This window comes from Canis lupus, chromosome 10 (assembly GCF_003254725.2).
Source record: "Canis lupus dingo isolate Sandy chromosome 10, ASM325472v2, whole genome shotgun sequence".
NCBI lineage: Eukaryota > Metazoa > Chordata > Mammalia > Carnivora > Canidae > Canis > Canis lupus.
In genome coordinates, this window is record NC_064252.1 from 8,673,735 (window position 1) to 8,687,795 (window position 14,061).

At 47.6% G+C, this 14,061-nt stretch overlaps 1 protein-coding gene and 1 long non-coding RNA gene across 2 annotated transcripts in view; one reads left to right on the forward strand and one right to left on the reverse strand.

Annotated features, from left to right (window-relative positions):
- The window catches only part of HMGA2 (high mobility group AT-hook 2), a 145,488-nt gene that overhangs the window by 55,060 nt on the left and 76,367 nt on the right, over positions 1 to 14,061 (forward strand). The window lies entirely within an intron of this gene.
- LOC112677904 (uncharacterized) lies at positions 137 to 1,891 on the reverse strand. The gene is made up of 2 exons (XR_003147272.3): positions 1,246 to 1,891; positions 137 to 418 (listed from the first exon to the last, which is right to left on the reverse strand). It is a non-coding gene; the product is annotated as an uncharacterized LOC112677904 (long non-coding RNA).

The following is a 14,061-nucleotide window of genomic DNA, read 5'->3' on the forward strand; positions in this document are numbered from 1 at the left end:
GCTTTTCTGCAACTTTCCAGGCAGGAATATATATTCATTTCCATCCTCTCTTGCATGACCTCTAAACCGTGTCTTAATTTAGATGCTCTGCTTCTCACATATCAAACAGAAGTACAAGCACAAAAGCAGCAAACACTTAAGGGGGGAGTCTTGTTTTTAATATACGTTTAGAGGATGCATAAACACACGATGCACGGGCACAAGTGTGGCTAGACACTCATGTTGTATATATTTTGAGGGGGTAGGAAAACAAGATACAAGCATAAATGCATCTTCCACTGTGTTTTATGTTCCTTTCAGTCTGGCATCGTCTGACTTTTAAAAGCAACCGGCGAATAGAAATGATAGAAAGCTAGCCTTCCGGACAGCACTGGAGTGCTCCTCTAGTCTACAGCATTCCAAGTGAATTATTGCTGTGCTGTCAAAGAAAACAAAAACATTTGGGAAGGGCTGTTTATTTTACAGTGGTTGACCAAAAGTATGCAAGTGGTTAGAAAAAAAAAAAAAAAAAAACGTAGACAGCTAACGATGGGAGGTGTCCCTTGCACATTCTGAAATCCATTCACAAGCCTTTGACACTCACCTCTCGATCACTGGAGATAACAGAGGACGAGAGAGCATCTTCCTCGAGGAAAAGCCTAGCACTTTCGAAACATTCCAGTTCAAAGCGAATAAATAAACCCTCCTCCCCCACCCTCTATCACTGGCATCTCCTCAATCATAGAGCCTGATGACGTGGTTGTGTGTGTGTGTGTGTTTTACAAGAAGAGCAAGAAAAACTTGGTAAAAATATTTCTCTCCGAGGCTGCGGCAAGGAGCTTTATTTCTGTGCTATGCGCCGCACCTATTGATCGCTCCTTGTGTTTGAGGATTAAGCTACAAAACTGCCACTGACGAGGTCAATCGATTCTTTCATTAAACAAATATTTCACTTTGGAACTACATGGGAAATTAGGAATCCTTAGCACAGTCCCTTCATAGGAAGATAATAAAATACAGGGACGCCCGGGTGGCTCAGTCAGTTCAGCGACTTGACTCTTGATTTCAGCTCAGGTTGTGATGTCAGGGTCCTGAGGTCGAGCCCCCCCCCCCCCCCACCTTGGCTTGTCCCTCTCCCTCACTGCCCCCGCCCCCTTTTGTGCTTGCTTGCTCTCTAAAATAAATAAATAAATAAGTAAATAAATATGTAAATAGATAAATAAATAGATAAATAAAATCTTTTAAGAAAGCGAATACAATACATACTCAGAGCTCAGTGACCTGCCTAAACTTGCATAGCTAGGCAGCAGAGAAGAGTAAGACTCGGCGATAGGTCGCTGTTGGGGTTGCAGTGTGTGTTTTGCCTGAGAATCAGACGGAAGCTGCTCAGAACCTTCTGGAGATCTCCTGGCAACTGTGTATGTGAGTGTTGGAGGCTTTCTCGTTGGTGAAGAGATCCTTATTCCAGGAGCCTAGGTCTTGGGGGGCGGAGGTTCCTTTTGCTTTTTTAAAGAACTCACTGATAAAGTCAGGATCCATTTAAGCTGCCCTGGACCGTCAGGTATATTTTTAAGGAAGGAGAATAATCCTACTTGTCTATTTATCCGGGTCACGAGGTCAGAGGCGTGGAGAGCTCCTGCAGCTGCGCGTCCTCCGTCCTCCGTCCTCCGGGGCTGCGGGGGGCTGCGGGGTCGGTGCTGTGGCCCCCACGCCCTTGTCCGGTGACAGCTCGCGTTCCCGGGTGGGTCCTCCCGGGTGGGTCCTCCGTGAACCCGCATCTGATTCTGTTTCCCAGAGGCGGCGCCGCCTTCCCCGTGACAGCCTCGGGTGAAGCCCAGGCTCGCTGGTCCGGGGCGGAAACAGGAGTCACGACAAACCACTTGCAGGATTATGAAGCCAGGCTGCTTGGCAGCCGCAGGACAGCGGGGGAGGGGGGGGGGGGGGGGGGGGGGAGGGGGGGGTTGAGGACCCGCTCCTGCAGAACCGCGGGGGGGGGGGGGCAGAGGGAGGGAGAGAGGGAGGGAGGGAGAAACAGAAGGGGGAGGGGGAGAGACGGAGGGAGGGCGGCAGGGAGAGACAGAAGGAGAGGGGGGAGGGGGGACAGAGGGCGGGAGAGACCGAGGGTGGGGGAGACGGAGGGAGATGGAGAGGGAGAGGGAGGGAGGGAGAGAGACAGAGAGAGGGGGAGAGGAGGAGGAGGAGGGGGAGCACGGGCTGGAGGGCAGAGCTCTGCTCGGGCTCCCTCCGTGGGCGGCTGAGAGCAGCCTGCCCCGCCGCGTGGGGGGTCGTGGGGGGCGGGGGGGCGCTGCCTTGCACACCTGCCTGCGCCCGGGCAGAGGCTGCGGGCGGGCGCCCTTGCCCCACACCTTCTCGGCTGGGCGCGGTGCTGGGGTGCGCAGCCCCGGGGGCTCCCCGGAGGAGGCGGCCTGCTGCGGAGCCCACGCTGCGCGCGTGTGGGTGTCGGTCGTTCCCTGTGCGCCCCGACTCCCCGAGGCCCCCCCCCCCCCCCCCCCCGTGCGTGCGGTGCCAGGGGCAGCCCCGGGCGCAGCAGGACCCGGAGCAGGGCAGAGCCCGGAAACCCAGGAGCCCGCCCGGGCCGCGCCGTCAGGCAGCAAGGGAACCGCGGCGGCCGCCCCAGGCCGGGAAACTGAGGCCCGCGGAGGCCGTGGCCAAGCCGGGCTCCCCGAGGGAGCAGGTGGACGTCAGCAGCCCTGGTGCGGGGACTGGAACCCCGGCCCCGAGGCTTCCCTGCGTCGCCCCGGCAGCCTCGGTTTGCTTGTCTGTAAAATGGGGATGGGGTGGTGAGACTTCAGCAGCAGAGCGCTCGGCGCGGGGCCTGGAGGGAGGACTTGAGGGCGAGGAGAGCAGCAAAGATCCGGAGCCGATGGATCGACGGATCAGAATCTCCTGACCCCTAGGCCGAGGGTTCGTGAAAACAGGGCTGTTTTGCACAAGGAGGGGCGAGCGCCCCGGAGTTCACATCGGGTTGGTTGTAGGATTTTGTTCAGTTCTGATGTTATTGGAAAGTTTCATCAATGGCAAGCTGTCCCCCACCCCACCCCCCCTTCCAGGAAGAGCCCGGCTTGAATCATGAGGAAGCCGGGCATGTGAGCCACGGAATCTCTGCGCCTCAGACTTCCTGAACCTATGTTTATCCCCTTTGTGAAAGCGCATCGGGAGCCTTCCTGATCCAGACAGAGTTTAGGATGTGCACCCTCCAAATTCCATTCGGATGGAAAACCCTGGCCAGCAGGCTGGAGGATTATCCTAGGGTGGAAGGAAAGCAGAGGTTTGGGGGAAACACAGGGATACGGGATCTTCCCCCTGGAGGCCCAGGGTACACGAAAGGGGCAACGCCTTGGATTATTTATAATGAAAAGAAAAAGTGCTGGGTGCAAAAGTGCTTTGCACCAGTTCTGACACTAACCGGTCAGAGTAAAGAAGACGGGACAGCAGCAGTGGCCGCTTACTGAGTGCTTCCTGGGTGTCAGGTGTTGCACAGGTTGCTCTGTATTTGGGACCTCGCTTAATATCCACAACCACCTCCCTCGTGTTCCACCTTTTGCACTGAGAACGGTGAGGCCTCAAAAAAGTAAAAGAACTTGCCAAGCCCCTCAGCTAAGAAGTGCACCTGTGCTTGGAGCCACTGGGCTATGGCCTGCCTCCCTGCCTCCCTCGGAAGGCTGATGCTAACCTGACTTTCATGTCCTTGGCACGTAGTTCTCCCCCCTGGAAACCGAAGGCTGGACCACATTATATTGCCGAGGTGACTTCTTTCAAAATTCTAAACGTTTCCAGAAAGAGGCACAGTTTACAATAACCAGTCCTTGCTTTCCCAATAAATCCTACTTTATTAAAATCAGGGGACCGGGGATCCCTGGGTGGCGCAGCGGTTTCGCGCCTGCCTTTGGCCCGGGGCGCGATCCTGGAGGCTCTGGGATCGAATCCCACGTCGGGCTCCCGGTGCATGGAGCCTGCTTCTCCCTCTGCCTGTGTCTCTGCCTCTCTCTCTCTCTCTGTGTAACTATCATGAATAAATAAATAAAATCTTTAAAAAAAAAAAAAATCAGGGGACCGCTTGTTTTTCTCATCTGCACGTATCAGTCAAATTGGAGAATTCGGGAAGGGGTTAAAAGCCTCTTTTAACCCCGAAAAACAATTTCGTGTAATGTTTTCATACGTGTGCTGTCCAGTGGCCCTCGGGGGAAAACTGCCACGGTTGCCAACTCGTGGCTGCCCAGTTGGTAAAACTGATCAGTATCAGCACACATGGAGATCTTCCTTTTGCTGTCAAGGGCAAAATTCACACTTCACGTTGGCCCTTACGCTATTTTTTTTTTTTTTAAGATTTTATTTATTCAAGAGAGACGGGGGGAGGGGGCAGAGACACAGGCAGAGGCAGAAGCAGGCTCCATGCAGGAGCCTAATGCGGGACTCGATCCCAGGACTCGAGGATCAGGCCCTGGGCTGAAGGCAGGCCCTAAACCGCTGAGCCACCCAGGGATCCCCCCCTTACACTATTTCTAAGGAAGGTTGTTGTGCGTGTGCGTGTGTGATCTGTATCCTCAAAGTAAGAGGTCTGCATAGTTCAGCATTATTGCTTTAACTAAGTGAAATATCTCTTTCAAAATTTTTCATATTTTCGTGGAATTAGGCTTCCAAATGCTCCACATTTATTAGCATCTTTAAGTTTTTATGTCAGTTAGCCTCATCTAAATTAACATGCGCTGATAGTCTGCACCTGCATGAATTTGGACAAGGTTTTAACCTCTCTGGGCCTTCGCTGCCTCAGCTCCAGAATGAGGCCCGTCAGGGGATCACTGTATTAATACACTGGGTTGTTGAGAGCGTTAAATGAGTTAATTATATAAAAGGCTGCTCTTGGTGTGTAGTAAGTGCTTTGTAAGTGTTAACTCATGTCGTTAATCACTGATGCCTTCCAAACTGGAATTGTCTTACACTAGTGTCCTGTAAGTTTTAAATCATAATAAACCGGGGATCCCTGGGTGGCTCAGTGGCTTAGTGCCTGCCTTTGGCCCAGGGCGTGATCCTGGAGTCTCGGGATCGAGTCCTGCATTGGGGACCCTGCGTGGGGCCTGCTTCTCCCTCTGCCTGTGTCTCTGCCTCTCTCTCTGTGTCTCTCATGAATAAATAAATAAAATCTTTAAAAAAGTAAATAATAATCAACCTTCCAGCTGATTACTTTTAATTGGTAGCCAGCGACTCGCAGTTTGCTTCTTTCATTTTTCTCTGGTGTCTATAAATGACATTTGCATAGGAAGCCTTCCCATTTTTATAAAAGAAATTTTTATGTTCTCTTCCTTTATTCCTGTCTTTTGCTGGTGACTTGCTGTTTATTTTTTCTTGAGCATTTTATCTAGAGAAGCTTTTGATTTTAAGCTGCGACATATAATGGATCAATTTACCCTCACTGAGTAGATTTACTCTGAACTATAGATTATTTGAGGTGGAATTTGTCCTCAACTTCTCTCTTGGTGTCCAAATTTCAGAGAAATATGTTTCCATCCCTAGTTATGATAAATAGTGGGTTTTTAAATGACATCACGAGATACATATTTCTAGATACAAACGTTTGTTGTTATGTTCTTTTGGCCAGAAGAGGCTCTTCTTCCTGGGAAATGTAGCCACAGAATGCTGGGTTTGACTTTTATTAATATCCTTGTAGATTGAAAACAAAATGTTTTCCCTCCCCGTTTTTGTTCTTTTCCATTTGGCAAACCCAATGATTTGCCACATGAGCCAATGTGTGTCTCATTTGCTTATTTTCTTGTGCACTAGCAGCCCTGGTGATGTCATCTGGAATGTGTGCAATCCCTGGGAATAAATAACATGCCGGAAAATAGTTTGCTTTGAGGCGCAGGATCATTCATGCACCTTACAGCACACTCTAGGTATCTCAAACCAATTTCCTTCTTAAAGATGATTTCAAGGCAGGACACCTCACCCATACTTCTTGGTTCAAATGGTAACAATCACAACAATGATATGAAAAAATTTGTGACGTAATTTGAGAGGGAAAGTTTCAAAATTATTTTAAAATTTGATTTGAGGGGCACATGGGTGGCTCAGTCGGTTGAGCATCTGACTTCTGGTTTCCACTTAGGTCATGATCTCAGGGTCATGAGATGGAGCCCTGCTTGGGGATCGGGGCTCATCACCGAGTCCGCTTGTCCCTCAAAGTCCCCCTCTTCCCTCCGTGGTGCGTACACACACACTCTCTCTCTCTCTCTCTCTCATAAATACACAAATACATAAATAAAATTTAAAAATAAAAGTAAAATTTGATTTGATAGGACCAAATATCTATGCCACAGAAATGTCTTTTTTTTTTTTTTTTTTTTTTAAGTAAACTGCTGCATAAAAAAAAATCAGACTTCTGGAACTTGGCTTATGTATGTATATCTTTGCTCCTCTGTTGTCACCATTCTTTAAAAACGTTCATCGACTACATAAAGAGTGCACAGTTTTAAGAGGTTGGGCCACTGAGAGGAATTCAAGCTGGACTGTTCTCAAACTGCTTTCAAGCTGAGAGTTCACTTAGGTTAAAGATTCTCTAGCACCCATGGACTCGTTTCCTCTTCCTGGTGAGGAGCTTCTTTTGATCTATCATTCTTGCAAGGGATTCCTGACGTGGACCTTGACTAAAAGACAACACAGTGGTGTTTGGGGAGGGAGGCAAAAATCCATCCAGGGCGGCGTACCATTGAATTCAAGAGAAATTTCCAGACAGAGCTTCTTAATTTCCCAGCCAAGAGCCAACTGGCAGTGGTCACTTTTGCTCTTGGCCTTATCTTGAACACACTCTTGCTATTTGAAGGCACAGTCTATTGAATGTCTCATTTCCTGTTTTATTCATTACCTTCCTCCAGCACCCCTTAATAAGTAAGCAAGACTCTCTTGAACTATAGGTTGGATTATGAAATTCTTGGGATTTTTAATGACTTTGAGCTCATTTGGAAAGTAGTGTGTGTTCTTCGTGGCCCAGAATTGTAGAAGGCCAATTACCTCACTCTATTTATTTGGCAATTTAAGCGATGCCTTTTCTATAAAGAGCTCATTACACAACTGGCCCCCGTACAATCAGTGTTATTTTAGCGGGGAATTTCAAAGACGGAAGTTCCGTGACTTGCTCGAAGGCCCATTTGATGAAAGCAATGAAAGTCTTATCTTCACTATTCTTTTTAAAGTTGGGCATTCCAGTGAATCATCGTATGGGAGAATATTATGAAAAATACTTTATGCTTAGGATCTGTGAAGTCCTAAAAATCTTAGAGAATGATAGATCTTAACTTTCATAATTAAAATAATTAAACAGTAAAAATCCCTTGCATTTTGATCGCTAGGTCCTTGAGAGTAAGCTCTGCAGTCCATACAGCCTGTTACAGATAAGCTTTAAAACCTAACAAAACAACTTCTGGGTTTATTATTCGAATCATGCCTTCCTTCCCTTTGATCCTAAGGCGTTATGTGTCTTTTTAGATCACCCATTTGGGTTTAGTTTCCCCTTGCTCTGTCTCGCTTACAAAGAAGCAAACAGACACCTTGACAAAGGCTGTAGGAAATAGCACTTTGTTTCTATGAGGTTATTAGTGCCCTTTTCCATCGTGGATTAGGGGCACAGGATGTAGTTTGCGAGTTAGGGAGGCACAGATACTTTTTTAAAAAGAAACCTTCAAGTAAAGCTTTGTTTACACCTGTGATTCATGGATTCACTCACCAATATGTACAGCGTGCTTCCAGTGTGCTAGGCATTTTGATCAGATTACCTCCTGTAACTCTTATAACACAGATGACTCAGGAGCCGGGGGACCAGCATCCCTTTTTAGAGATACACTTCTTTTTTTTTTTTTAAGATTTTATTTATATATTTATGAAAGACACAGAGAGAGAGAGAGAGACAGAGACACATGCAGAGGGAGAAGCAGGCTCCATGCAGGGAGCTCGACATGGGACTAGATCCCGGGACCCCAGGATCACACCCTGGGCCAAAGGCAAGCGCTCAACTGCTGAGCCACCCAGGCTGCCCTAGAGATGCACCCCTATTCAGCTCCTTTGGCTTCGACCCTGCGTCCTTTCTACCAGCAGTGAGCTGCCCTCCACGTGTGTGCTAGCGAGGAGCACTACAAGCCCGATAGCATTTCTGATTATACTTTTGATGTTACTCACCCTACTCCCATCTATTCCAAAATACCAGAAGTATTAAGCATCTTTTAAAAGAAATATGAATTGGGCCCTGATTTAATCTACTAAAGGTTTCTTTATGACTTTGTCACATAACCTCTAGAGTCCAACTACATATTGAAGACTTCTTTCATTTGGATTTGATAAGACTGATCCTTGTGAGTAATACAGTAACACCATCAATTTTTTTTTCCTCATGTCCCAGTAACGAAGAAAGAAGGCTTTTTTCTATAATTCAAATGTTCTCAGTGCACTGTGAGTTGCCGGTGTCATCTGGTATTTGTTCCTTCTCTTTCCCAACAGAATGACCTTAGCACTGGATCAAGGGCGCTCAGAGATACAGTAGATGTCCAGGTCACCTGCCATAGTAAATATGTAATAAATACATATATAGTAAATAACTATATACACACACAGGTAAAAACGAGTGAGTACTGTAAACAGTTTCCATTCCAGGAATGCGAACGGGAAACCTGGTGTATGAGACCAACAAGGTGTAAGACACTATATTCTGGTTTTGTAGAATGGTGAATGAATTGAGGTATGACTCTAAAGAGGTAGGTGGGGAGTTCCTGACAAATCTTAGTTTCCAAGTGGCTTAGGCCATAGCAAAGTACACTTATCAGGTCTGTTGTAAGGATTGTCTCATTTCTTTCTTAAAATACTCCATAAAGTAGTGCTAGTATCATCCCCATTTTACTGATGAAGAAACCAGGGCACAGATGGGTGAAGCAATTTGCTAGAGAATTCAGCAGCTAAGGAGTAAATGATAGAGCCAGACAGGGCAGGTTGGCTTCAGAGCTGTCCTACGTGACTCCCTCTTTGTTTCAACACCCTAAGCCCACGTATATGGTGGAGCATTCTGAAAGATCCTTCTGTCTTCGGCACCAAAGAATATCCAGACTGTCTCCCCACGCATTCTTACCCACTTTATTTTTTTTCTGTAATTGCCACAATTATGGATTTGCACAACAACATCACCAATTCCCAGAGTACTTCACTAGCACAGGATCTGATAAATTCCTCCGGGCTAATTATATCAGCAAAACCACTAAGCAAGGTGAGAGTTGCCCAGATCTCAAAACTCATTATACCACAAAGTTAATGATGACTAAGTACAGGCCACTATAGCACTTAGAACACTGTGCTGTCTCATCATAGTCCACTCCAGTGGGGCAGAGACCATGTTATAAGGATCTCCGTATGTCCAGCCGTTAGCACGAGGTATAATTGTTAAATGAATGAAGGACTGAATATAGTAATAGGTCTTAGTTTTGAGTCCTTTCAAAACCCCACTTAATCTTTCATTAATAGATTCTTGGGATTTGATCAATGCAAAGAAAAGCGGGATTGGCACCTAGTATTATTATTCTAAATCATGTGTTGCTGTAATGCTGCCTACGATGTAAATCTTTCTCTTTGTTTCATTTATGTATGTATGTATTTATTTGCAGCCACATTACAGTACTGACTCAGCTAGCTTACATGTGCCTTGAAAACCAACATCCTCGACCCCCATCTCCACCCTGCCTTTCAGGTAGACCAGAACTCCGCGAAGGGCTAACTCCTTTCGGGATTAGGTGGAGATTAGGAAGACCACTTTACTGCTTCTTCTGACACTTTTGCATGTGAACTGACCCTTCCACTCCTTCCTGCACCTCCCTTTCTGTATCTTCCCAGCCGTTGAAGCAAACTGTCTTTTCGGTGTAAAACAGAGAAACTCAGCCCCTCCAATACTGCTTTTGAGTCTAAAACCCCCATACCTTAACAGGCCGCTTAGCAGACAGGGATAAACAAGCATTGTAACTCCGGGGAGCTTCCTGGTTTCATGATCCATTTCTGCCTCATAGGGGCTGGACAATGCTAGGCTTACAAGAGACTGAGCCAGAAAACTGGCAAGTCGATTAATGTGTAGTTAACCACAGCAATAAATGAACACAAAGGAAATGCAGATGGAAGTAGGGGATAAACTTTGAGTGGTTCCATCAGTAGTGATTCATGATGTTGAACTACAGTCATATTTCCATCCATACACCCTCCCAGCTCCCTTTATGACCTTGGAACAGCATTCGGGGATAACTGTTAGGTTTGGGGTGGGTTCCTCGCCCATGGCTGTGGAAGATGGGTTTATGGATGTTAATCTACCTGGCAACTATTTTTTTTTAAAGATTTTATTTATTTATTCATGAAAGACATACAGAGAGAGAGAGAGAGAGGCAGAGAGGCAGAGACACAGGCAGAGGAAGAAGCAGGCTCCATCAGGGAGCCCAATGCAGGACTCGATCCCGGGTCTCTATGATCAGGCCTTGGGCTGAAGGCAGGTGCTAAACTGCTGAGCCACCTGGGCTGCTCAGTTCTCTTCTTCTTTAAATATTTTATTTATTGATTCATGAGAGACACGCAGAGAGAGAGAGGCAAAGACACAGGCAGAGGGAGAAGCAGGCTCCATGCAGGGAGCCCGATGTGGGACTTGATCCCAGGACCCCAGGATCACAACCTGAGCCGAAGGCAGGTGCTCAACCACTGGGCCACCCAGGTGTCCCAGTCTGGCGGGCAAATATTTTACTAAACGTATATTGCTGACAGTGTCATTGTGTGCACTGAGGGGACAGCGGTAGCTAAGAGAGTTGCTTCAGGGTATCCCTGGGTGGCTCAGCGATTGAGCATCTGCCTTCAGCTCAGGGCTTGATCCCGGGGTCCTGGGATCGAGTACCACATCGGGCTCCCCTCAGGGAGCCTGCCTCTCCCTCTGTCTGTGTCTCTGCCTCTCTCTGTGTCTCTCATGAATAAATAAATAAAATCTTAAAAAAAGAGAGAGAGAGAGAGGGGATCCCTGGGTGGCTCAGCGGTTTAGCGCCTGCCTTTGGCCCAGGGCGTGATCCTGGAGTCCTGGGATCGAGTCCCACATCAGGCTCCCAGCATGGAGCCTGCTTCTCCCTCCTCCTGGGTCTCTGCCTCTCTCTCTCTCTATGTCTATCATAAATAAATAAATCTTTAAAAAGAGAGAGAGAGAGAGGCTTCAGTGTTACAAAGATCAAGATGCAAAGAGCACTCTGTGGCTTCTCCGAACCCTAGCTCCAGAATCAGAGGAGGCCGGACAGACAGAAGGACAGACAGAAAGCAGCAGAGACATGAGCTCAGCTGCCCTTTGCTGTGGGACCCAGCGGGCCACTCCCCCCCTGCCCGTGGGCCTCAGTTTCCTCGGTATCCATGATCGTTTCTCAGAAGTACCAACCGAGAGCACGGATTTAAAGCACCTAATCCCACGAAGCCCCGAGTTCTACTCCAGAAACCAGTAGCGCACTGTGTGGCCCCGCCAGCTGGAGTTTAAATACATTGAAACGAAAGAAAAAAAAGAAAAGGAAAAGGAGTCCGAGCCCTTTGGCCGGCCTGCGGCCCAGTGCGGCGATCCGGGGTTTTCCGGGAACGTGCCTCCCGGGCCGGTGGCCGGTGACCGTGGGCCGAGGGCCGCCCTCTGCGCCCGGGGCCTTGGCCGGTGGACAGCAGCTGGCAGGGGCCTGGGGGAGGCACCGAGGGCGGCGTGAAAGCCTCTGGCAGGGAGGCCTCGCCACATGATTGTGATTCATACTGTACTCTTGAAATGTGGCAGGAGGGCCAGGGGAGGCTTTTCATGCCAGCGCACAGGGAGCAGAGACACTCATTTTCAAACATCACATTCTTTTTATAGTACAGGCATGCCTCATAGGGAAAATATTGAACTTGGCCTGCCAGCCCCGCAAGAGTCGTCCCAACTGTGATTTTATTGCTTGAGTCACTCCCTGAATCAGATACTGGCTGCATGGAGGAAGTCTTCTATTAAGGATGCTTTGAAATTGTGTTTTTAATTAATTAACACCAACTCCGGCCTGGTTTTTCATGGACTCCTAGCTTGGCTCCTTTTTTTTTTCTTTCTTTTTTTTTTTTTTTTTTCTTTTTTTCCCTTCTCTTGTCTGAAGCTTTCTCGAGACATTTCCTCAAGGTCTCCGTTGGATCATTTTTGAGTATCTTGGTGAAAGAGTCCTCTGTGGCGGCCGAACCATGCAAGGCAACTTTTCAAAGCGGAGTTCATCATCTCTGAATAAGTCTGATGCACGGAGACAGTGTAGCCAGGGAGAGGGTCTCTAAGAGTCTGGCATAATGCTTTTTGATCCCTTTAGCAGTCCTCAATCCATTCATCCTGTTGTTAAAACTTAAACTAGAGCTGGCCAGCTGTTGGGAAAAGTCCTCCGTTTTATTTCAACCAAATGGTGCTGCCTCCTGGGGCTGGAAGGGGGCTGACTTCAAGCACAATTATAAATGTGTAGCTCTTTCGAGCGGCGGAAACCTACAAAATGGCCTTGATTCACGGGGCCCCTTTGGCTCAAAGGCGCTCTGCTTCCCGTGTGCCATAAATCTGTATCTGCATCAAAAAGTGTAAAGGCTGCAGTGTATGAAGTCCCTCTTCCTCTGCGAGTGTGTCTATGACAGATTTATACTGATGGCTACACTGCTCCACACTCACAGATTCCTATTATAGTCATGCCCCACTAACGCAGCCCCCATTTCCTGTAGAAGGGGAGACAAGGTCCTGCGTGAAGAAGGGGTGGAATTACAGCTCCGTCTCTAATTGCCGTTAGCACAGGACCTTCGAGGGCCGCAGCGAGACCTATTCTGTTCACAGCATCTCCTGTGTCTTCACAGTCGGTGCGGTTACAGCTGAGATGCAGGGCACTTAGCCTCGCAACAGGACGGGCCGCAACAGGACGGGCGTACAGGCCCAACAGACACGCTCCAAAAGAACAAATCACCTCTTTTGTTATGGTTTTTCTCTCTTCAACAGCAAGGTCCCTTTTTCTTCCAGAAAACTCGAGTTTAAAATGTTGAAAAGTGGGACGCCTGGGTGGCGTGATCCCCGGGTCCCGGGATCGAGCCTCGCGTCGGGCTCCCTGCATGGAGCCTGCTTCTCCCTCTGCCTGTGTCTCTGCCTCTCTCTCTGTGAATAAATAAGTAAAACCTTTAGAAAAATAAATAGATCAAATAAAGTTTTAAAAAGTGGAGGTAGAGGGGGAAGCGTTGAGTCCACTTGGAGGTTTTATTTGCGTTTGTAAATGGAGACAGAGCAGAGCTTGGTTTGGAAACCACCTCCTTGTACAGGATGTTCCTCTGTAGTGCACATTGTAGGGTCCCAGAGCCAGGGCTGGTCAGCACCTTCTCTGATTTGGCCTTCAGCTCCGTGGTTTTTATACGTGGCCTTACCGTCCCTAATGACAAAGAGCTAAATCAGAGCTAGGGTTCCAAGAGTTAAGCAACTAACTGACCAAAAGTTTAAGTTTTGGTTGAGTTTTGGGGATGAGAATTAAAAGGGGGAAGATATCAGAGTGGCTTGGGTCTCCTAAGAGGAGGAAGAGCAAGACTTAGGTCTGGCTCTCTGACTCTCTTGGCAGTCCCGCTTGCACAGGATGGCTGTCGCTTATCGTTGGGTTTGTTTTTGCTCTGAGGACCCAAGAATGTCACCAGCTGAATTAGAAAGCTTGTATGGTATTTTTAAATTCACCCCTTTTTATAAAGATTATAGTACTATAAAAAGGTGATACAGAGGAGGGAAAATTTTATGTTCCTCACCATTAGTGTCATGTTTTTGAATTCATAGTCCTTACTAATTTTTCTTCTCTTCCATGGCCAACATAACACAGGCATGTCATATGACTCCAGTGATTGTATTATAGCCACTGTGTGTGTGTGTGTGTGTGTGTGTGTGTATTTTTTTTTTAATCATGCTGAGAATTCTGGTTTAAATAGAAAATCAGATTGCAGTTTGAAAAACTTCATTTGAAACTTTTGGCATCTGCTAGATTAGTGAAAGAGGATCTTGTAAATGAAAATTGTGTGTGTGCCTGCATG